Source organism: Urocitellus parryii, chromosome 7 (assembly GCF_045843805.1).
Source record: "Urocitellus parryii isolate mUroPar1 chromosome 7, mUroPar1.hap1, whole genome shotgun sequence".
NCBI classification, from domain to species: Eukaryota; Metazoa; Chordata; class Mammalia; order Rodentia; family Sciuridae; genus Urocitellus; species Urocitellus parryii.
In genome coordinates this window covers 91,711,788-91,735,681 of record NC_135537.1, presented here as the reverse complement: position 1 = coordinate 91,735,681, position 23,894 = coordinate 91,711,788, and the positions used below count along the sequence as shown (strand labels likewise).

At 36.2% G+C, this 23,894-nt stretch overlaps 1 long non-coding RNA gene across 1 annotated transcript in view; it reads right to left on the bottom strand.

The window, feature by feature from the left end:
* The window catches only part of LOC144255677 (uncharacterized), a 50,090-nt gene that overhangs the window by 15,426 nt on the left and 10,770 nt on the right, over positions 1-23,894 (bottom strand). Inside the window, exons 2-3 of the long non-coding RNA XR_013343873.1 lie at positions 21,799-21,850; positions 15,148-15,199 (exon numbers count right to left, since the gene is read on the bottom strand). This is a non-coding gene — a long non-coding RNA (uncharacterized LOC144255677). The remainder of the gene's footprint in view (positions 1-15,147; positions 15,200-21,798; positions 21,851-23,894) is intronic.

Here is a 23,894-nt window from a genome sequence, read left to right as displayed (position 1 = left end):
TCTGTCCAGCAAGCTATAGTCACACATATATTTTGTTTTAGGGCAAAGTAAAACCCGTTTTAAATAAGTTTATTACTCCCATTGTATTAGTACCTATCAAGTTGTCACATTCATCTGGAATGAGTTGCCATAAAAAGAAAAAATAAATGCACAGAATTATGTGTGGAACAAGCTTTGATATAGTTAAAGTAATAGGAGGGGCACTTACAAGAAAAATTTGTTCTATACCCCCCATCACTATCCAAAACCAGTGGGGGTGGTGAATTTCTCAAGCTAAGTTATTTGGCAGAACAAACACTGTTCAAGGTAGCTCAAATCATGAAGAAAAAAGGCAAAAGATCTTCCCTCTGCAGCTTTAAATCACCCTCCTTCCCTCGAGGTTTTCCTTTTAAGTCAATCCCTGAAGGATTTTAAGCAAATATATATTTTTTAAAGTTCTGAATCCCAAAAGATTTAATAGTTACAAGCAAAGAGTTAACTGCTAATCCACCTCACACATTTCCTCCTATTCTTCAAAAACCACTCCATCAAATGTTAACTTGTGAAGATGTCCCTCATCATTAGGTCATCTCTCACCCTGGCATTGTCACCACTTTCAAAGACGAATGACCTGGAAAGGGGATGAAACATACTGAGGTTTAAAAGCTCCCATGGACTCATGGTCCCAGTATCATAGCTGGAAAGTTCCCTTTCTTTCCGTTCTAATCCTGGGCTTCTGTGAAAGGACAATGACTGTTTCCTCAGCTCCAAAAGTGAGACATGAAAGACCAGGGCTGATAGAAATTGAATTCTATCCAATCTATACTATCCAGGGAATACTATCCATTCCATGTTTTCTAGTGAGGAAAAAGGCAGACCATAAGCCACTGAGAAAGAAATTCATTATGTGCAATGAAGAATTAACTCTGGTCTATTAAGCAAATTCTGAATGTATATTGTTCAGAGACCTTGAGGAAGTAGTCAGGTGTTCTCCATGGTCACTAAGAAAAAGGGAATTAAATAGCATTGGCATATCAGAATATAAGGTTATGTACTAAACAAAATTCACTAGGAAAGCATCTTCTTCAAACAGATCTCTAAGATAGAACCACAGACTGAGAATTTCTAATTCAAAAGCTTAGAATATAAAATGTTCTAAAATCTGAAACTTTGGGGTACAAATGAGACACCCAAAAAATTTTGGAGCATTTCATATTTTAGATAAGTTATGCTCAACCAGTAAATTCCATGCAAATATCCCCAAATCTGAAAATATCTGACATGTAAAACATGTCCCATATCTTTTAGGTAGTAGATACTCAGCCTATAGTAATAGTAATCATTGCCTTCTCTAAGCAAGCAAATGAATTAAATCTCTAGAAGAACCTGTGTATCATGTTCCCTATTGTCTTTCTACTCTTTAAATTCATTTCATAAGTCTAACAGCTAACAGGTGACAAATGGCTTTGTCCTTGGGTGTGTTGCTCCAATCAAACATTGCCACACATTGTCTCACTGTTTGTGTATGCCTTATTTCTTCTATTAGATTGAAAGCTTCTGAATGCAAGAATTACTGGCTTACTCAGCTTTACAAGATTATACCATGGAGACATATGTTATGAGAAGTTCAGCTTCTGTGGTTGACATGTAAGGCAAAACTCTGCTATACCAAATCATCCTTGGAAATCTTTCAGAATGGGGGAAGGAGGAGACCCCCATTCATTAAGTCTGACATGACCAGGTTTTCTTCAGTGTTAGAACAGGCCAGTGTATCACTGGATCCTTTATTTATATGAAGCTTTATATGCTAATATTTTGGTTGATCATTAGTTGGCTTGTGATTAGGTCTATATTGTTTGAAAAATAGAAATGTAAACATTAGAATCTCATCCAATTTTCAAGATATTTCAACCATGAAAATTACACAAAACCAGTCACAGAATGAGGAAAGAAAGCATTCACATCTCTCATCTCATGCTTACTGCACTCAGGATCCCTTCAGGAAAACAGAATCAATGCTAGCTGTTTCCAACAGAGGTGATTTAATGCAGGGTATTGGTTACATTATGACTAAAAGGCTGAAAGAGCAAAAAGGACTGCTCAGAGAGCTCTGCTTGGCAAGCAGCTACCACTGATAAGACTGGGAAATAAAAGAGAAGACCTAGTGTCATCAGAACCTAGAACCTGGGAGAAGGGTCATCAGAGAGCAGATACTCAGCTCACCAAGTAACCTCTGCACAGTTTGCTCAGAGCCTCCAAGGAGGACATCACATGATTACTACCTGGGCTCTGGTGGCGAATCTAAGAGGAAGTTTGGAGCTACAGAACTGACATATAAACATTGAAATAAGTTGGAGTCCTGCTTGCATACTACTGCTAAAGAGAACTGAATAGAACTAGAAACAGAAGGAGTTTTTTCTGCTTTCCAATAACCTTTCAATTTCCCTCAAGTCAAAAGAACCAGAAGCCAGACAGCAAAAATGTCTGGGGAATGCAATTTGCAGACTTCCACTTCTGGTGTGACAAAGCAGAATATTAAAGCCTCAGCTTGTGACTGAGAGACAGGAGGTAAAATTACTCTCAGCCACAATTTCTGAGTGAATGACAGGCTACATTTCCTTCCTTTAGTTCCTTGTCTGCTGCTATAACAAAATGCTACCAACTGGGTAATTTATAAAGAAAAGAAACCTATCACACAATTCTAGAGGCTGGAAAGTACTAAAGCATGGCACCATCAACTGGCAAAAGTCTCCATGTTGGGTCATGACATTGTTAAGAGTGTCACATGGTGAGAGAGTGAGAGAGTGAGAGAGAGTTTCTGTAACAAAGCCACTAGCACAATAATACACTAATCATCATGAGGGTGGACCCCTCAGATTAATCACCTCTTAAAAACCTTACCTTTTAATATTGTTGCAATTCAATTTTCACATGAGTTTTGGAGGGGACATTCAAACCATAGCACTGTTCTAATTATATTATTTTTCTTTTACCATAGTTGGATTCTAGTAACTTAAACATATGCATGATGCAAACTCACTTTTTCTTGTAACCTTATAGTTAATTAGCCAATACTCTGCTTATAGCATGTGACTAATGGAGATACTGAATGGATAAATGATTTCTCCTTGGCTTTTTGGTGCTGGGTGAATTTTCTCTGATTATTAGTATTGTTTAACCACCATTGTAAAATGAGTATAAAGAAAATAAATAGGAACCTAAGAGCAAATTCTGCTGTTGTTCACTGACACTGCAACTGTACCTATCCAAACAGTTCAAATGGCTTCCATCCCTGGCTGAATCTCCTTCTCTACTTTGAACACACTATGGAAAACCTCTATTGCAACTAGCTACAGTTGCACAGCTTAAGAGTGACATCCAGTGGCTTATAACTTAATCATTTTTGTAATACATCTGGAAAATGAATCAGTTCTCAATTATCAACATAAGTAGAAATATGCATAATATATAAAACCCTAAACAGAGATGAATATTAAAACTATTAGATTTACTTTTAGAGATTATAGAAGTAGATTTTCCTCCCTCATTGTTTGAGATCTTATATTCAAGTTCATTTTTCCTTTTTCCTTTCTTGAACACATGCCTGCCAAGGAAATGGGACAAGTAGGAACAGGAATGGAAAATTAACCAGCTCTACATCTGGACCCAAGACCAGAAATTCAATATCCAGGGCCCAAGACAATATAGAAAATTTAGCCTGGATCCAATTTGAACTAATATCTAAAGATGTCCAGTGTGGGGGCAGGTACTACAGAGGGTTCCATTCAGAGACAATATTAGAGTTGGGAGGGCTCTCATGGTCTAGGGCATTGGGATACTCAAAAAGGATTCCTAGAAAGCAGCTGGGACAAGAGGCCTAGGGTCATGATAAGGTATAAGGTTATAAGGTCATATATAAGGTCAGGACAGCAACTACACTGTCAAATTCATGATGGTACTACATTTGATGACATGCAGCAGGAAGCTAAAGGTGATTTTTATATGTGGCTTGGGAAGTTGATCTCATTCCAGTATGAAGACAATATCAAAAATAAATAAACAAACCAACTCTATGTGTGTTTTAAGTTCCCTCTGCTTCCTTCTATAGAACAGTCAAACCAATAATTCCATGACATTTCACACTTGAATAAAGAAATCTTCTCATCTCTATTTAGATAGACCTTAGCTTGAATAAAACTACCAGTTCAGAATCCAGTGACTTGAATATGTTCTTCTGCACAAAGGAATTCATCCCAGACTAGCTCCTCCCATTTAATATTTTCCAGAGGCAACTCAGCTAAAATGTATTTATTTGTAAATATGCAGCAGCAGTGATTTCAAAGGAAAACTCATGGTAGTTGTAGTTATAAATATTCAGACACTGAATATGACATAATGAATCCCACTACTATGTGTAATTATAATGCACCAATTAAAATGTTTTAAAAAAGAAATATTCTGACACTTCTTTGATTTATCTTAATTTGAGAGCAGGATACAAAGAGTATCCTGAATGGTGGTTCATGCTGTCAATATATGGTATGAGGTTTGTTGTTGCTCTCTTCTAACCAAATCCCACAGGGCAGTGGGATCTGATCTTTTTCTGACTATAGAGTCTGTAACAAAATAGTTTCCACAAAGTTTGCTTTCTTATTATATCAAAGCAATGGGCATAGTTAGCCTCTCCTGTGGAAATTTCCATGCATTTCTTAGAACATATGGAAACTGCAATAGAGAGCAATGAAAATTCACAGATGCTTACAACATCAAAAAGTTCTTTTCTTTAGTGAGAGTATGCCCTCATAATGACAGAGAAGACAAGGTTGATGATGATCTTACCCTCTGCCAAGACATTTGCATATTTCTGTGGAAAATGGAGCTCTCAGCAATCAGAGGAAATAATTTAAAAGTTCAGACTCTTAAAATGATGTTTTAATTATCAATGAAAAGGGTTATGTCTAACAATTAAATAGAATCTAGGTGATATACAACTTTCACTTTTATCCATTAATCTGACCTAGCAACGGCTGGTTGGCCAAGAGAACCTAAGGTAAATATCTTAACTCAAATAGAAACTTCTTTATTACTATTTTGTCTAATGATATTTTTTCCAAAAATGCTTCTGCTAAGACATCATATTTTAAAAGAAAACAGACTGTATCACAAGTCTAAATGCAAGAACTTGCTTCTCTTGCTTCTTGTCCATCAGCAGCCTGCCTCTCTGTTTTTTCTTGATCCACCAGGGCATTCTCCTACCAAGCAGAGACCACCACAAATGGGTTGAATCTGGGGAATACTCCAGAACATGAAATGGCTGCATGATGGCAGATTTGGTGATAACAGAAGATAGTACTTTCAGGACACCCCTCAGTTCCATTAGCTCCATCTCCACTGACAGCTCACACCTGATTCCAGCTCACTTCGTGGTACAGCTTGTGGGCAGACCCCCCTTCAAGGGAAAGAACTGACCTTATGATCCCTTTGTCTCACACAAGGTGGGAAGAATTTCAAGGGACAGAAAAGAATCTGCAAAGAGGTCAAAGTTATCTTTCAAGAATTGACTTCAAGCAGTGATAAGACTTTTGAATTAATTTCTGTCTTTGTAGAGGGTGAGAAAGGTCTTGACTTAAACAGGCAATGGAGAGTTAAAGTGGAGAAAAATATACTTGGCTGAGGAAGTGGTATGGTATATGTAAAAATGAAAGGAGGCTTGTAACTGAATTTTTCTTAAACACCCGATTTGGAATTTCTACCATCAGTTTACCTAAGGGAAAAAGAACAAAATGCAATATAAAGTGTTTATTAAAGACCCAATGGGGCATAGATTTTATTGAGGCACAAGCATAAAGAATATTTGCCAGGAAAGCAGAATATAATTCTACCAGCAAATTCAGCCTATAAGCTCAACTTCTATGTTTTCTGAAAATTATCACAGGATCAAACCCTTATAACAATGTTCTCATTTACATATCCAAATGAGGACTTTTCTTATAACTCTTGAGAGAGAAGGATTTTTATTAAGTATTATTTTATACTCTGTAACGTATTCCCAGTTCAATCCCTACCTGGGCACCCAGAAATGAATCCCTGCTTGTATCTCTAGTAAATCAAGCCACAGTTATTTGACTACTCAGAAATTTCAGCTCATTGTATCCAGTTAAGGCTTCCATAAAGGAGAGAGGTAAGATAGACATATGACCTTGAACAAATGGCATTTATACTGAGTGCTCAATATTGTTTAAAAGGTGACTACATTATAGTGAAATAAATGTATTAAAACTAGTAAAAGTAAAATGAGTTAAATGAAAATTTTTAAGAAAAAAGGATATAGGCTGATGAAACCTTTGAATAAACAAATAAGACAGAGGAGATGACTTTACATTCTTGTGACTGCAAGAATAAGAATAATCAAGAGCTCTGTTCAAATCCAACCAACAAAAGAGACTCTAGGACATCCCAGCAAGATGGAACCCTGTCCCACTCACAGTCTCCTGGGCAATGGAACCTCCTTTATATGCTAATTGTATCATTATAAGACATGTTGAATGCAAATGAAATAAACAGAAACTCACAGAGAAGTCTGTGGGTTAGCCAGCTCCTCTCTGGAGACAGACCAGGAGAGGAAAGTGGGAGGGTGACATGGAGGATGATATCATGGTATAAAGTACTGGGCTTGAGGGCTCAGACATTCCTCAAGTCCTGCAGATGAAACTGTCATACTGTGCTCTAAATATGGTAATGGTCAGGCCTCCTCTTACTAAATCAATATACTTAGATAAGTACACATCTTCAGACCCAGAGAGCACAATTTCAGGGCTCTATCTCACATAAATATTTGTACATAAACAAAAAAGACATATAGACAAGGATTTGCAATGTAATATCACTTATAATAATCAAAATTTTAGTAACCTAAATACCCACCAGTAAGGACATATTAAATGAAGTATGGTGTCGCTATACTGGAAGTTAAGGGCAATGGCTAGGACAGAGCCTTCAGAACTAGGCTGCTTGGGTTCAGAGCTCAGACCCACTGCTTACCAGCTATGTTATATTGTCCAATGTCTTAACTTTTCATTGACTTGGTTTCCCCCAAAGCTAAAAAGAAGATGATAAAAATTTTCTTCTTTTGTATGGATAATAAAATAAAGTAAGGCACCATTCTTAAAGAGCCAGACCATTGTTTGACCTATAACATGTACATAACTCATATTAGCACAATTACTATTTTGAACAGCTATGGTTCCTTCCATTGAAAACTCTCTAAAACATATTGTGAGACAAAAAAATGATCGAACAATATGTTAAGGATGATCTTAATTTTTTTAAATGCATACAAATGTGCATCTGCAAGTACTAAATGCATAGACGAGAGTGTGTTAGGACTAGCCAACAATAGACACCCCTCCCTAGAAAAAGAGTGGGAGTGGAGGTCAGAAGATCAGGAAGACCTTCCCTTTCTTCCTCTCTATAGTTGTATATTTGGGGAGCCATTTTCTAAACACATATTTAACTATTGCTTATGCACTTTAAAATATATATACTTTTGAAAATACCATAAAGTGACACAAATAAGTAAAGAATAAACAGGAACAGTGGAAACAAAAATGTTTGAACAAGTGAGTGCTTGCATTGTTTCAATAATCTAGTTTTCAGGGAAAAAAGGAAGCAGAGTTTTTCAGTCTATGGTCAAGGTCTAACACAAGGACAAGATAAGGATGAGTCAAGTGAGGTGCCTAGGACAGAAAACTTAGAGAGGAACTCACATTTAGGGAAATGACTTTCAGGACTTTTAGACCTCACACTAGTCTAACATTACATTGAAAATATGCCTAAAGTCAAAGGACCAGCTTCTTAGAGAAGTCTGGAATAAAACCAGTATCTGAAATGTATAATGGTAAATTTCTTTCTCTCTCCACACACACAAAAATAACCACTGAGTTTAAGTCTAACATATCTCATATACAATCTACTAATATGCAAACTGAATGAAAGTCCTACCCTCTTCCTAGCTTTTCTGTTTTCCTTTGGGAATGTCATCCTGAGAAAGGAAAAGAAATTGTTTGGAGTGTATGGAGAGAGTCTTTTTAAATGCCTGAGTGTTGACCTTTGGACTCTCAAATGGTTCAACAGGGAATTTACTCTCTTCCTTTGACCAGAGTGATTTCAGCATAATCATTTGTAAAATTAGCTTCACAGGTTAGAAATGCACAATATGAGACTGGCTTAGAGTAAGATGAAATGACCTAAACCATATGCTCTGTGTCTGAAATGCCCCAGAATGGCCCTATCATTTGCTTATGGAACTCACCTATTCTGACTGGTCAGTATCTATGCCTTGCTGTTTATAAATAATTTTGAATATCATCCCTGGGAAAATGTAAGACTGTGGCTCAACAAATAGTTTTATGTTCAACCAATCTAGCTGAGTTCATACCTATAGATATATAACTGGGTGGCATCTAGGTAACCACTAGAGGGTAAAAGTTCATGAATATGATACACCAAACTGAATCATCTCCCCAAACTCCATGCACTTTTCAAATTAGGCTTTCATTCCCCAATGGAATTGATCACAGATTAAAAACCACATAAAGCAACTTAAAAGGGGGATCAAAATTTAGTAAATGGGGCAAGGAAGTAATTGGGGTTTTACCGTATAAAACAAAAAAAAATTTAAATAAAATTACTCACCTTTTAATAATTTACAAATTTGTTGTAATTATCTTCTGATTACTAGGACAAATGTTGAATCAACTTTTGATTGTACTGGAATAAAATTCTGTAATAAACTTTATGTGAGCTAATACAATAATACCATTTGTTTCATGACTGAGTTTCTAAGCACTTTTTAAAATAAAAATAATGCATTTAACAAATATTTCCCCCAAGGCCATCTCTTAATTATTTGATGGCCAAATCTTTCCTTTTTGAAGTGCTACTGTTTTTCTCTGGTTTGTTTTGTTTTCATTTGATAACTGGACTCACAGTGCATGTGAGTAGGAACCAAGCAGTTCTCCAAAGATGGCTTTCATTGATGACATTAAATCTTGTTGCAGTAAGGCAGCCCCCAAGATTCCTGCCCCCTGGTATATATAACTATATAATCCCCTCTCCTGGAGTGAAGGAGGAGACTGATTATGATGAGACAGTGACTCCTATAATTAATTATGTCTTATTATACAAGACTGGAAAGAGAACCTCAGGTTGGCCTGGTAGAAGTAAGCAGTCAAGTACCTATGGAAAGGGACATGGCAAAGCCTCAGAGCACCCTCTAGGAGCTAAGAGCTGTCCTAGCTAACAGCAAGAAAATGGAAACTTATGTCTTATAGCCATAGGAACTAAATCCTACCAACAACTAGTGAGTGTGAAAGAAGACCCCTATCTCAGAGGAGATCACAGTCCTTATTAACATTGTAATTTCACATTCAAGAGACTCTGAGCAAAAGATCCAGCTATCCCATACCAAGACTCCTGCCCCACAGAAACTGAGATGGTTTATATGTGATGTTTTAAGCTTCTAAGTTTGGTAAAGTCTTACAGTAAGAGAAAACCAATACACTTAAAATTTCTCAAGTATTTATATTGTTTGAATGTTTAGAGAATCTCTAAATTTAAAAGTAAAATGGCAGAGTTATTAGCAGGTTAGATTAGGACAGTTTCCACAGTCAAGAGGAATGGGTTCTGAGGAGGGGTTTTGAATGGTCAGCTCATTGCTGAATATTTTAGTTCTATGATGACTTTTGCTTCCCTAAGCTTCCCCAAGCAACCCTGTAATTCTAAGGCAAAGGACACTTGGAAACAAGGACTCTTTCCTCACATTTAAGACAAAATCCCTAGTCTAAAAAGTGTTTGCTCCAGTCCTCTTCCTGCTCCCCTTTTCCCTTCTTCACAGGTGTCGATCCTAAAGGAACCCACTAATAAACATCCAGTGTAAGAGACTCATTCCAAGAGTACTCAAAATGAGATCCCAGGAAACCCAGCCAAAACTAAACTTTTACAACAATGTCATCTGTCTTTTGTTCCAAAAGATCCACAACACATTTGTGAACAGTGTTAATAAATGGTGTATATCTTAAAGTAGACACCGGTTTTATTGTATTATATTTTCAAAATTTTCATAGCTTTTTGTTTCAAAATAAAAAGAGTCTGTATAGTGCTTTTGGTAGTATGGTCATTTTGATAAATATTAATTCCACTTATCCAAGAGCAAAGTAGATCTTTCCATCTTCTAAAGTCTTCTTGGATTTCCCTCTTTAGGGTTCTGCAGTTTTCATTGTAAAGATCTTTCACCTCTTTTGTTAAGTTGATTCCCAAGTATCTTTTTTTTTTGAGGTTATTGTGAATGGGGTAGTTTTCCTCATTTCCTTCTCAGAGGATTTGTCAGTGATATACAGAAATTTCTTTGATTTATGGGTGTTGATTTTATATCCTGCTACTTTGCTGAATTCATTTACTAGTTCTAGAAGTTTTCTGATGAAGTTTTTTGGGTCTTTTAGGTATAGAATCATATTGTCAGCAAATAGTGCTAATTTAAGTTTTTCTTTTCCTATAAATATCCCTTTAATTTCTTTCATCTGTCTAATTTTTCTGGCCACCTATAGCACAAGAATTAAAACCAAGAATCAATAAATAGGATGGAATCAAACTAGAAAGTTTCTTCTCAGCAAAAGAAACAATCTTTGTGAACAGAGAACCTACATCCTGGGAGCAAATTTTTACCCCTCACTCATCAGATATAACACTAATCTCTAGGGCATATATAGAACTCAAAAAGCCAAGCACCCACAAAAACAAATAACCCAATCAATAAATGTGTCAAGGACCTGAACAGACACTTCTCAGAAGGGGATATACAATCAATCAACAAATATATTAAGAAATGCTCATCATCTCTAGCAATTAGAGAAATGCAAATAAAAATCACACTAAGATAGCATCTCACTCTAGTCAGAATGGCAGCTATTATGAAGACAAACAACAATAAGTGTTGGTGAGGATATGGGGGAAAAGGCACACTCATACATTGCTGGTGGGACTGCAAATTGGTGCAGCCGATATGAAAAGCAGTATGGAGATTCCTTCGAAATCTGGGAATGGAACCACCTTTTGAACCAGTTATTCCACTCCTCAGTCTATATCCAAAGGACTTAAAAACAGCATATTACAGGGACATAGCCACATCAATGTTTATAGCAGCACAATTCACAATAGCTAAACTGTGGAGCCAACCTAGATGCCCTTCAGTGGATGAATGGATTAAAAAATGTAGCATATATACACTTTGGAATTTTTACACAGCAATAAAAGAGAATAAAATCATGGCATTTTCAGGTAAATGGATGGCATTGGAGAAGATAATGCTAAGTGAAGCTAGCCAATTTCAAAAAAACAAATGCTGAATGTTTTCTCTGATATAAGGAGGCTGACTCATAGTGGGGTAGGGAGGGGGAGCATGGGAGGAATAGATGAATTCTAGATAGGGAAGAGGGGTGAGAGGGAAAAGAAGGTGCAGGAGATTAGCAAGAATGGTGGAATGTGATAGACATCATGTATAAAGTACATGTATGAAGACACAAATTGGGTGTCAACCTATTTTATATACAAATAGAGATATGAACAATTGTGGTATAGATGTGTAATAAGAATTGTAATGCAAAAAAAAAAACAAAGTACATGTATAAAGTCATGAATTGGCCTGAACATACTTTATATACAAAGATATGAAAAATTGTACTCTATATGTGCAATAAGAATTGTAATGCATTCTGCTGTCATGTATTTAAAAAAATAAAATCAATTAAAAAACAAAAAAAGAAAAAGAAAAGTAGGCAAAGAAGAAGTAAACATGACTAACAAAGAAGCCCAAAACAATACCCTCTTCTCAAAACTATCCAAGAACCCCTAAACAATATCTACTTCTCAACACAAGTAGTGGAATTTAGAAGACAGTGGAACTGTATCTGGAAAATAGGGAATGGAAATTATTGATTTATAATTTAATGCCCAACAAAAATTTAGAAGTAGTCAAAAATAAAGATACTTTTATTTTTTATTTTTTTAAAGAGAGAGGAGGGAGGGGAGAGAGAGAGAGAGAGAGAGAGAGAGAGAGAGAGAGAGAGAGAAGAGAGAGAGAGAGAGAGAGGAAAGAGAGAGAGAGAGAGAGAGAGAGAGAGAGAGAGAGAGAGAGAGAGAGAGAGAGAGAATTTTAATCTTTATTTTTTAGTTTTCGGCGGAGACAACATCTTTGTTTGTATGTGGTGCTGAGGATTGAACCCAGGCCGCATGCATGCCAGGTGAGAGCGCTACCACTTGAGCCACATCCCCAGCCCTAAAGATACTTTTATATAAATAAGTGTTAAAAACATTTGTTAGAAGCAGGCTCACGGTAAAGGTATAAATAAGTTACTCAAGTGGAAGGAAGCTAATTGCAGGCTGAAGCAGAGATACAGAAGTAATACATAACAATGGGAGTTCAGCAAAAATGTCTATGGATACATCTATATCTCTTAACTTCATAAAACAATAATGATAATTAATTATGGGTCTCCATATCCAAACTTAGAATCCCTCCCCTGCTCTCAAATCTTTTTCTCTTTTATACCTTTTTTCTATGTTATGGATTTTTACTATTACATTTCCCTTATTGGTTATATATTCTTACTCACACATAGTGGGGAAGAGCTCTATCACTGAGCCACATCCCCAGCCCTAATATTCACCTTGAATTTGAATCTAACATAAATGTTTGCTTTTGTGAATTCTTAAGAAAGTCAAGGATGTTACTTCTGTGCTATTATAATCACATACACATCCTTTTAGAGATATTTGCCAATTTTCTTCCACTTTTCATTGTTGATTTTTGTGACCATTCAATATTTGTAATATTCTGATACTCATCCTTTATCTGTAATATATTGCAAATTTCTCTCAAATATCTATGTATATTTTCTCCCATATATCTATGCATCTGGGAAAACAATACCATAATCAAGATATAGAATATATACTCATCATACACAGCAGTTTTTTTCTTGTCCCTATGTAACCCCTCCCTCCCCTTCTCTTCACCCCCACTGCTTTCAATTATGTACATTACTGATTTTCTGGAGTTTTAGATGAAAGAAATCATATAATGTGAGCTCATTTTTTGCTTGTTTTTTTTTTCTCAGTGTATTTGTTTTGGGATTTATTCATGCTGTTCCTTGATTCTTTCTACTACTACTGAGTAGGATACCCTTGTGTGAACATACTAAAATTTGTTTATCCATTCAAATATTGTTGGACAACAGAGTCATTAAAATATCTTTTTCAACTTGAGCTTTTTAAACTTGAGCTATCCTAGTTAGTCTATAGTATCTCCCTACAGTTAGTGATCCTGAGCTACGTTTTGTGGGCTTATTAACCAAAGTTGTCTGTATCTATGCTCATTTGAATTGTGTTATTTTCATTTTCTTATTATTGAACCATAAGAATTCTTTGTATATTCTTGATACAAGTCCTTTGCCATATAGATGTGTAGAGAATATTTTTTCCAGTTTATAACTTATCTTTCAAAGAAAGAAGTTTTTTTTCTTTTCTTTTCTTTCTTTTTCTTTTCTTTTTTTTTTTTTTTGTACATCTCAGCAGCAACATATACTCCGAGAGTTAGTTGAGTAAATCCCAGAATCTGAGCTCAATTGTTTATGCTATTATTGGAACAAGATAAATTACTCTTCAGTGTTTCTACCAGTGAAATATTTATACATCTCCATGATGTCAAATAAAATATTGTCTAGAACAGCACAAAGAACCCTTAGTTAACTGTCATAAAGCTGTTGACTTTATAATGCAAGCCTATTAGAAGTAATGAAGTTGTCATGCTGAAAATCTGCAACTTATTTAAAGTTCAGATATTATGGGCTCTAATTAAACTGAGTTCATCCTCCAAAAATCCATTTCAGAGACAATCATAAAGCTAAGACACTCCTAACCTGCTACACACAACTTGAGGCTGCTACTGACCCTTTCAGCTATGTGAGGTCTGTGGAAAAGTATTTCGTTCTTCACCAGGGCCCTACAAGTTTTCATCTGCAATGTCACTGATTTCATACCTGATTCATATAACTGTTAAAGAATTTCTTCCAAAAGTCAGTCTAAAATGTTTGCTCTCTAGCCTCAGTTGCAATAATTCCCCACAGGAAAAGAATCAGAAAAGAGTGTGAACAAGTGAAAGGAGGGAACATTGTCTTCCCAGGGAATGGCTTCTGTAAGACAGAACAATTCGACACTAGGGAACTCTTAAAAGCTCCCCAAGGAGAAACATCCACTTAAGTAGAAGATGCAAATCCATTTTTATGCAACAACATTGAGATATGCAGGATAATAATTGAAAGTGTAATATTAACTGGTGTGTTCAAAGAGGAGGCTTCTAGTCATCCTTTGCTGGAAGTCACTGCTCACAAGATAGGCATCTATGCTCAAAAAAATGCAAACAGTGACAAAAGAATCAATTTCAAGCTTTAAAATCCAAGGGCTAAGGAATAAAATGAGTATGGCCTTCTCCAGTTTCACTTCCTCTCCCTCTCTGTACTCTGATAATTTTCTGAGCTAATATTCTCAATTAAAGCTCCCTTTACTCAATTCTCAATAAATATCCAAGATAACTAAACACAATGAATGATTCCAGGTTAAATCTTAGATTAGGAAAAAAAAATTGAAAAGGAGACTGCTGGAAAAACTGAAAAATCTTTAATATGTATGTATATTGGTGTCTTTTTTCATTGTGTTGCTATAACAAAATACCTGATGCTGGGTAATGAGAGAAGAGGTGGCCAGATGTGGAGGGGCATCCTTGAAGCTCCAGTTACTCCAGAGACTAAGACAGGAGGATTACTTGAACTCAAGAGTTTGAGGCCAGAGTGGCAAAAATAGTAAGAGCCCATATCAAAAAGAAAAAAGGACTGGGAGTGGTGACATATGCCTGTAATCCCAGTGACTTGGAAGGCTCTGGCAGGAGGATCACAAGTTGAAAACTAGCCTTAGCAACTTTGAGAGGCTCTTAGCAACTTAGAAAGATCCTGTATCAAAATAAAAAATAAAAACACCTGGAGATGTGGCTCAGTGGTTAAGCACCTCTGGGTTCAATTCCCCATACCCCCCCCCCAAAAAATGGTTTATTTGACTCACAATTCTAGTGGCTGGAAGTCATCTGATACAAGTCTCTGGTGAGGGCCTCTGCCTGCATTATAACATGTTGAAGAAGCAGAAGGGAAGCAGGCATGAAAAATAAGACCAACATGAGGTGGCCTCACTTTAACAATCCAAGCTAATGGTAACTAATCAATTCCATCAATCCCTCCAAGAATGGTGTCCCCTTGTCCCAAAACACTTCCTAAAGTCCCCATCACCTTTTAACACTGTTACACTGTGTACCAGGCTTCCAACATGAGTTTTGGTGGGGACAAACAATATTTAAACCATAGCTATTAGTAATGACATTGTGTTAATATTAAATTTCCAAATTTGAGAAAGCAGAAGAATGCCTTGTTCTTGTGGGGAGAAGTTGTGTGAGTGTGTGGACAGAGAGAGAGAGAGAGAAAGAGAGAGAGAGAGAGAGAGAGAGAGAGAGAGAGAGAGAGAGATATTAAGCAAATGAGGCTGCAAGTTAGCCATTACTATATTTAGATAAAGGATTACATATATTTATTATTATTATTACAACTTTTCTGAAAATTGAGCTTTTCAAAGTTGGACACTTTTGTAGATAGGCAAAAATAGAAGCAGAAAAAAAAGTCAACAATGATATTCTGGTCAGGGAGTCATAAAGGAGGCTAGTGTTAACTGTGAAAGGAGAGTGATGATGAGATAGGAGAGGGGAATTCCCCCCCCACACACACACACACACTGCCCACCTAGATCTGGGGAGGCAAGTAGCATTGCATGAAGGGATAGGTGAGAAGGGCTGCATGGATTTGTGGGGCCAAGAGAATCCAAACTGGCCAGCCACATCACCCAAGGCACGGCAGGGCAATGAGCTGTGCATCATTTCCTTGGCTGTAGAGAGATGTATGAGTTTCTGGCAGCTAACTCACCTCCCTAATGCCACGATGCTGCCTGCCACTCAGGAAGAATGGAGAGAAGGGATGCTCAGCCTGCTGAGTTTAAGTCAGGAAAGACTGAGTTCATCCACAAGGGACTAACTTTATGGTTAGTTCTACTCAAGAGAATGAGGGTTGAATATTGATGTGAGGTTTAGTACTTAAGAAAAATGTGAAGTTTTACATTTCTTGTATACCTGTGTTTCTGTAGCCACAACAATATGTGCTAACAAGCAAATATAGCTTGAATGTTAGCAATTTATTCTGCCTTGGGCATTGGTTATTTAATCTGTATTTTGTCCCAAGGATCCCCTGTGATCAGGATTAGTAGACTAAGACAAGAAGGGAGGAGATGAATTCATGTATATGAATACTGAACATGAAGACTCAGCGTTTTGTCTTATAGCCATAAAATTCCTCTTGGGAAGTGCTTCTCTGGTAAAATCACAAACACTCTTAAAGCAACCAGTACAGTAGAGCATGGAAAGGTTTCATAACATTAAAATCTAATCTTGATGATTACATAGTTGTTTCTTTAAGTCAGACAAGGCACCTTATATATATAGTTGCAGAATTTTAGAAGATTTTACAGTTACAATCATCAACTTGTGTTTTAAATGTCAGCCTTCAAAAAAAAATCAATAAATATTCCTTGTAGTTTGTGTTGTTAAGCTAGATTTTTACTTGGCAGCACTCAAGGTGAGGATTCTTGAAACATTAAGATAACGATCTCTTCTCTATAGATGTTTAGTACCTCAGGGATTCAAAGATCAAGTTGCTTAGAGACCCCATGGAATTTGCGGGAAAAGCAAACTCTAATCTTGACATCTGTAATTAACGTTTTATTTGACTCTGAACATTTAGTTTGCTAGCAGGTTAGCTTAGCTGTTCTTCCAAGCTGAATAATGATTTTGCTACACCACATCCCAAATGACTGAGGGTGGGGTGGAGTGCTCTGGGGCTCTCTAGGGACTCTTCTCTCTTGGGCACAAAGTCAAGCTCTTGCTCTTATTATTAATTCCCAGGATATCACACCAAAATATAGGCATGGAACCAATACTAAATGATGGAAGAATTTAAATTTGTGAAGGCATTGGCTATAGGAAACATGAGTTGGGAAAACTAAAACTAAGGGAGTCAAATGGGAAGTCTTCAATGTTGTCAAAACAAACCAAGTCTAATGGTTGAATGGTTTTTGAAAAAGGTTTTTTTTTTTTTCTAATTTTTGGAAATACAGGTTGAATAAGAATCTTTTAAAAAATTTTCCTATTTGCTATAATTAGTTATACATAACAGTAGAATACATTTATGCACCTTGATATATCATACATAGATGGGATATAATTTCTCATTTTTCTGAGTATACATTTGACAGAATCATATTGGTCATGTAGTTACATATATACATACAGTAATAATGTCTGTTTCATTCTACTGTCTTTCCTATCCCCACATCCCTTCCCCCTTCCCTTCCATCACTTCCTCTATCTAACCTAAGGTAATGTTATTCTTCCCTAGTGCCCCCTACCTTATTGTGAATTAGTATCTGCATATTAGAGAAAACATTCAGCTTTTGGGTTTGTGGGATTGGCTTATTTCATTTAGCATGATATTCTCCAACTCCAACCATTTACTGTCAAATGCCATAATTTTACTCTTCTTTAAAGCTGAATAATATTCCATTGAGTATATATACCACATTTTCTTTATCCATTCATCTATTGAGGAATACCTAGGTTGGTTCCATAGTCCAGCTTTTGTGAATTGAGCTGCTATAAACATTGATGTGGCTGCATCACAGTATGCTGATTTTAAGACCAAACTTAACACCAAAAAAAAAAAACCCAAATAACCCAATCAATAAATGGGCTAAGGAACTGAACAGACACTTCACAGAAGAAGAAATATAATTGATCAGCAAATATATGAAAAGTATTCATTGTCTCTAGCAATTAGAGAAATAAAAATCAAAACTACTATAAGATTGGGAAGGGAACCACCATTTGACCCAGCTATCCCACTCCTTGGTTTATACCCAATAAGACTTTTAATTGTAAAGATTCATAAAGAAAGCAAAAGTGACCCCCAAATAACCCCTGATATAATAATTTGCTCTATAAAACCTTTCTTTCCAATCATTGTATACATTTTCCTTCTTCCTCTGCTCCATTATGATAGGTCCTTCTGAAATCTACTTTCCTCTATTGAATTTACCCTTACCCTGTCTGCACAGTTGCTGTGTTAGATTATTATGACGTGTTGGTGGTAAGAGCAAAGATTCAAGCCAAGCTGTCAGATGTCAATCTCAATACAACTCTTACCTGCTGATATCTCAAGCAAGTCACTCAACCTCCTTAGGGCTCAATTTCTTCATCTTTCAAATGAGATAATACCATCTATCAGAGGACTGTTGCAAAAGTTAAGTGAGTTAATCCTTATAAGACACTTAGTACAGTAACAGCCAAATAACAGTGTTCAATTAATGTCAGCTATTTTCATTATATGGATATATGTTAAGCAGTTTTATTAATATTGAATTGATAAATATTAAATTTTTAAAAAAATATTTGACTTTTATAAATTGTCCATCCATTAATATACTTGAAGGTATACAGTTGTCTAATAATTTCCTAAGGATACAGTCCCTCAAACATAGTTGCTGGACCAAAAAACATCCACATTTTAAATTCTGAGACTTATTTCTGAGTTTCTCATCAGAAAACTTGTTCCAGGCCATGTAGGGAGTGCTGTTTTCCCACACCTTTTCTAACACAAAATATTAATTTTCCAAACTTAGAGGAAAAAAATTCCATCTTTAAATTTGTATTTCTTTGATTAGTAAAAAGAATTAAAAATTTAAATATTTTTAACCATTTATATATTTTTTGAAATGCAAAACTACACTGAGATTCCATCTCACTTCAGTCAGAATGACAATTATCAAGAATATAAGCAAAAAATAAGTCTTGATTGGGATGTGGGGATACTTTGCTGGTGGGACTACAAATTGGTGCAACCACTCTGGAAAGCAGTACGGAGATTCCTCAGAAAACTTGGAATGGAACCACATTCGACTGAGTTATCTCACTCTTCAGTATATATCCAGAGTACTTTAAATCAGCACACTATAGTAATGCAACCATATCAATGTTTATAGAAGCTCAATTTACAATAGCTAAACTATGGAACCAACCTAGGTGCCCTTCAACAGATGAATAGATAAATAAAATGAGGTATGTGTACACAAAGAAGTATTACTTAGCCATAAAAAAGAAAGACTTCATGATATTTGCTAGTAAATGGATGGATCTGGAGACTATCTTGCTAAGTGAAATAAGCCAATCCACAAAAAAATCAAAGGGCAAATGTTTTCTCTGATATGTAGAAGCTAACCCACAATAAGGAGTAGTGTGAGAGGAAGAAGAGACGTCCAGTAGATTAGACAAAGGAGACTGGAGGAAAGGGAGCAGGATAGGAAAAGGAAAGACAGTGGAATGAATATGACATAATTTTCCCATGTACATATATGAAAACAACACAGTGAATTCCACCATCATATGCATCCATAAAATAGGATCTTAACTAGAATAAGATATATTCCATGCTTGTATAATTATATCAAAATGGATTCTGCTGTCATATATAACTAAAAAGAACCAATAAAAATTCATATTTTAATGATTATTTTGATTATTTCCCCCAGAAATTAACTGATTTTTTGTTATAGGTGTTAATTGTCCGATATGATGTTTAAAGAAAAAATTCCAATGACAAGTGAGTTTGCCCATTTCCAAGCATTTTCTTTTGCATTCTCAGTGACTGTTACCAAATTCTTCTCAGTTTGAAAGAAATGTATAGTAAAGGCAAATTTTCTACATTTGCGAGACACATCTCTTTAGTAAAACCTATAAAAATGGAAGAAGTGAAAAGATATCAGGGGCAGGAAGAAAACTGTTGTTAATGAGAATGAGGTAATGAATTATCTGCTTTATTTATTTTATTTTGAATAGGTTTTTATTTGATTTACCATTATTTTGATCTGTCCCAAATTGCTAAAATGAGCCTCAACTTGTTTCCTAAATATTCTTGGAGTCCTTATTTGGAGGGAATATAAGTCACATAGAGTACCTTTTTCAAAAAGCTTCCATTTACCTTAACATCACTTGGAGTTTAATTATATACATACCCAATTTTGGAGCTTAACTTTCACACTAAGAATGAGAGTCTCCAAAGATATAGGCCAGACAGCTACATATTTTAAAGACCCTTCCCAGGAGATTCTTACAAATACCAATGTTGGAAGAATTTAGGAAAATGCCAGTTTAATAACATCTATTTCTTAAAAAATAATGAAAATCATTACTAAGTACCTATGTGCCAGTAACTATTTGGGAAATTAAACACTGAACTAAAAAAAAAAAAAAAAGTCCATGTTCTAATAGAGCTTACTTTATAATGAAGAAAGTCAAACAACAGACAAGTAAATGTATATTATTACCCACAGTGGTAAGTGCTATTACAAAGAATAAAGCAAAGAAAAAGGAAGGAGATGTGCGGTAGGTTCTTCTTTATATTCTTTATATATTGATCAAGAATCAAACTTTCATTGGTCTCTTCTGTAGACAATAAAGTTACTCTAATATCAAACTTAGTGACATTCCAATTTCTCAATTCACTTGAGTTAGGGGCTGTTCTCTATCACAACATGTGCTTGCTTCCTTCTGTCCTCACCTACTGATGAGGTAGTCCTGCAGACTACTGGCCCTATGGAGTATTAGAAAAAGATGGATTCAAAGGCGAAAGGGCCAGCCACCTCCATAACAAGATCATTAGCAAATCAAGTGTGGTGGACAGGATAGACAATAGTAAAGCAGTGGCAAAATATGAACCAAGGCAACAATGATAGTCCACCCAAGCCTAATAAATGTTTGCCGGAATCTTCAAGAAATGTACAGGTCATGGCACTTGGAGGCACCCAGCACAGTGGGTAGCACCAGCAGTTGCTGAGGCTCTGCTGGAAAGATGAGCTTACTGAGCATTCTCACTCATGCTTGGAGTAAAGAGAGGTCTAGGGGTGTGATCTAGAGGGATAAATTGAAAGGTTTGAAAGACCTTGAAACAAATCACTGGGCAAGAAGTTTTAAGACTCTAAACCTGAAAATTCAGCCAGAAACCCATACCAACAGATCTGCCTCTGTCAGAAATAGCTGGAAACAGTCATAAACATATTCCTTGGCAGTTAGAGTTGTTTGTATATCCCTGAGAATTCAGATTAGAGATTCTTAACTGGTATCCATGCATTTACTGGTCCACGACCCCCTGAAGTAAGCATACCTTCTATATATGTGTTTGCAGAGGGCAGGGGAGCAAAGAGCACTGTGCATTTTTTCTAAGATGTTCCATATATTTCACTAAAGTGAACTATAACCCAATAAAGCTCAGGACCAAGAAGCAGCATCCTATAGACCTTAAGATGGAATACATAATTCCACCTCAGAAGGCTTCTAGTTAGGATGACTGTCACTGGCTTTTTCCACATGGACCCTACAACACTGACATCCTCCCTGAGAGTTGTAAAATGCCTCATGCCTTATGAGTTAAGTCCTTTGCACAGGGTGGTAAAAGCTTCATGTTCATTATTGAAGACCTGCTTTAGGCACTTTAAGAAAACATATCACTGTGCTAGTTCTCTATCAATTGATAATAAACCACTCCAAACATTGTGGAGGTGTTTACTTACAATTCTGTAAAGTCAGCACTAAGGGCTGGGTTCCACTCAATGATTCTTCTGCCTAGAAATCAAAAAACCTGAGTTTAGAATCTCCCAACATCACTTTTGTCACATCTATTAGACATAACAGGCTAGAAGGCCAGCCTAGGTTGAAGGGGGTTCAAAAACAGACTTCATCCCCTGATGAAAGGAGAAAAAATAAGACTGCCAAGAGGCTCCACACCGAAGCATCATTGTGAACATCTTTCAAACAATAGCACACTTGCATACTGAAAAATGGATATCATCTGTGATGTGATTGCAAACATCCCCCCAAAAAGTTTAGTGCGAAAATTGTTAAAACAAAAATCTCAAAAAATTATTGTTGAAGTCTGACCGTGAACACATCTCTTTACTTTCATGTGTGTTTATGAATTTTTAAATAAAAAGGATAAAATAAGCTATTAAAACACACCCTCTCAATTAATCCTTACAATATTTTTCTCCTCTCCTTTTACATATGGGGATACTGAGATAGGGGCAGCCGAGTAACTAGTCTTTCTAAGGTCACTCATATAATAAGAGTAGCTAATAATGAATGAAGCACCAGCACCTTTCCAAACACATTGAATATCACATCCTATATAATCCTCACAACAGCCACAGATGTATTATTATATCCATTTCTTAGATAAGAAAACCTTTCTAAGTTCACAGAATAAGCAGTGAAAGTATGATTTAGATCCAAGAAATGTGGCTCCAAAGTCCTTATTCTGTAAAGAAGTTAAGCTGAGATTAAAATCAAGCTTTGTATGATTCCCATTCTACAGTGCCAGCTTGGGACCTCTAAAGCTAGGTGCTTCCTCCATCATATCCTTCAGTCCAAGACCTCTCTATATTTCCTCTCCCAAATCTGTTCATTGCAAGACTGGATGGATTTACTTGTCAGTAGTATTCTCCTAAATATCCCAATCCCCCACACTCAATCAGAAATTTAACTAAATTGTTCCACATAATGCCCTTGTTTTCTTCCTATAAATAATGTAATGTGTCTATTAGTACTTTCCATACTGTGAGGTCTGATAAAAGGTTCACTCATTTTCCAACACACATAGTGTTCTAAACCAAAATCATTTGAAATTTATTTTAAAGACTTTCCAAAGAAGCCAAATCTTATGGTAAAATTCCTTTTTGAAATTTTCCTTTCTAATACTTACAACTATCAATGTATAAATGTATTTATTTTAGGATGAGAATTGTAAGGTTTCAGAGGCATCATTGTAAAGTGAGAAGCAAGAATAACCATGAATGAAGCTTCTTTCCAGGTCGACCTGAAAACAACTGAATGGTGCAGCCTGGGAATTTGTCCATTCTCTTCCTTCTAAGTGGAGGTGCCACTTCTGAGTACCCTCCTATGAGTCAGAGCATCAGTCACCCGAGGCTGAAGGCACTGCTCATTATTCTCAACCCTAAGAAAGCCAAAAAGCCAGAGGGAGGGATTTACTCCTGTATCATGTGAACTGTCACTAGGCTCTGCCTGAAGGGCTTCTTCCAATCAGCAGAAGTGTTCTAGCCTAACTGCAGTACTGGTGTGTAAATGTAGATTAGGGCTAGGGGTGTGTGTGTGTGTGTGTGTGTGTGTGTGTGAGAGAGAGAGAGAGAGAGAGAGAGAGAGAGAGAGAGAGAGAGAGATATGGATGGGGTCCTGAAATCTAGAAACATGCCAAAAGTTTATAAATGAAGCACTCCTTCTAAGAATTAACTGCTGATACCGACCCCCACACACACTCAAAAAAAAAAAAAAACCTGCCTTGATGTTTTATTGAAATTTAGTATATTTCTCCAGGGTAACAGAATATCTGGACTTGTGTCTCTTCCATTATTGAGAAGAAATAAGTAAAACGGTGCCTTCCTCACAGAAGCAAAATATAGGATTTGCTTATCAAGAGCATTCTCTCAAGCAGCCCAGCTTTTCAGGGAAGATATCAGAGAACTGAAGATATTGATTCACTGATTGACTTCAAGCTATCAGTGGTTTTTGATGCTTTACCTTCTTAAGAAATAAAATTAAGGTGCATGAGAAAGTGGTGTCAACTAATTACAAAATTTAGTACAGACATATGTAA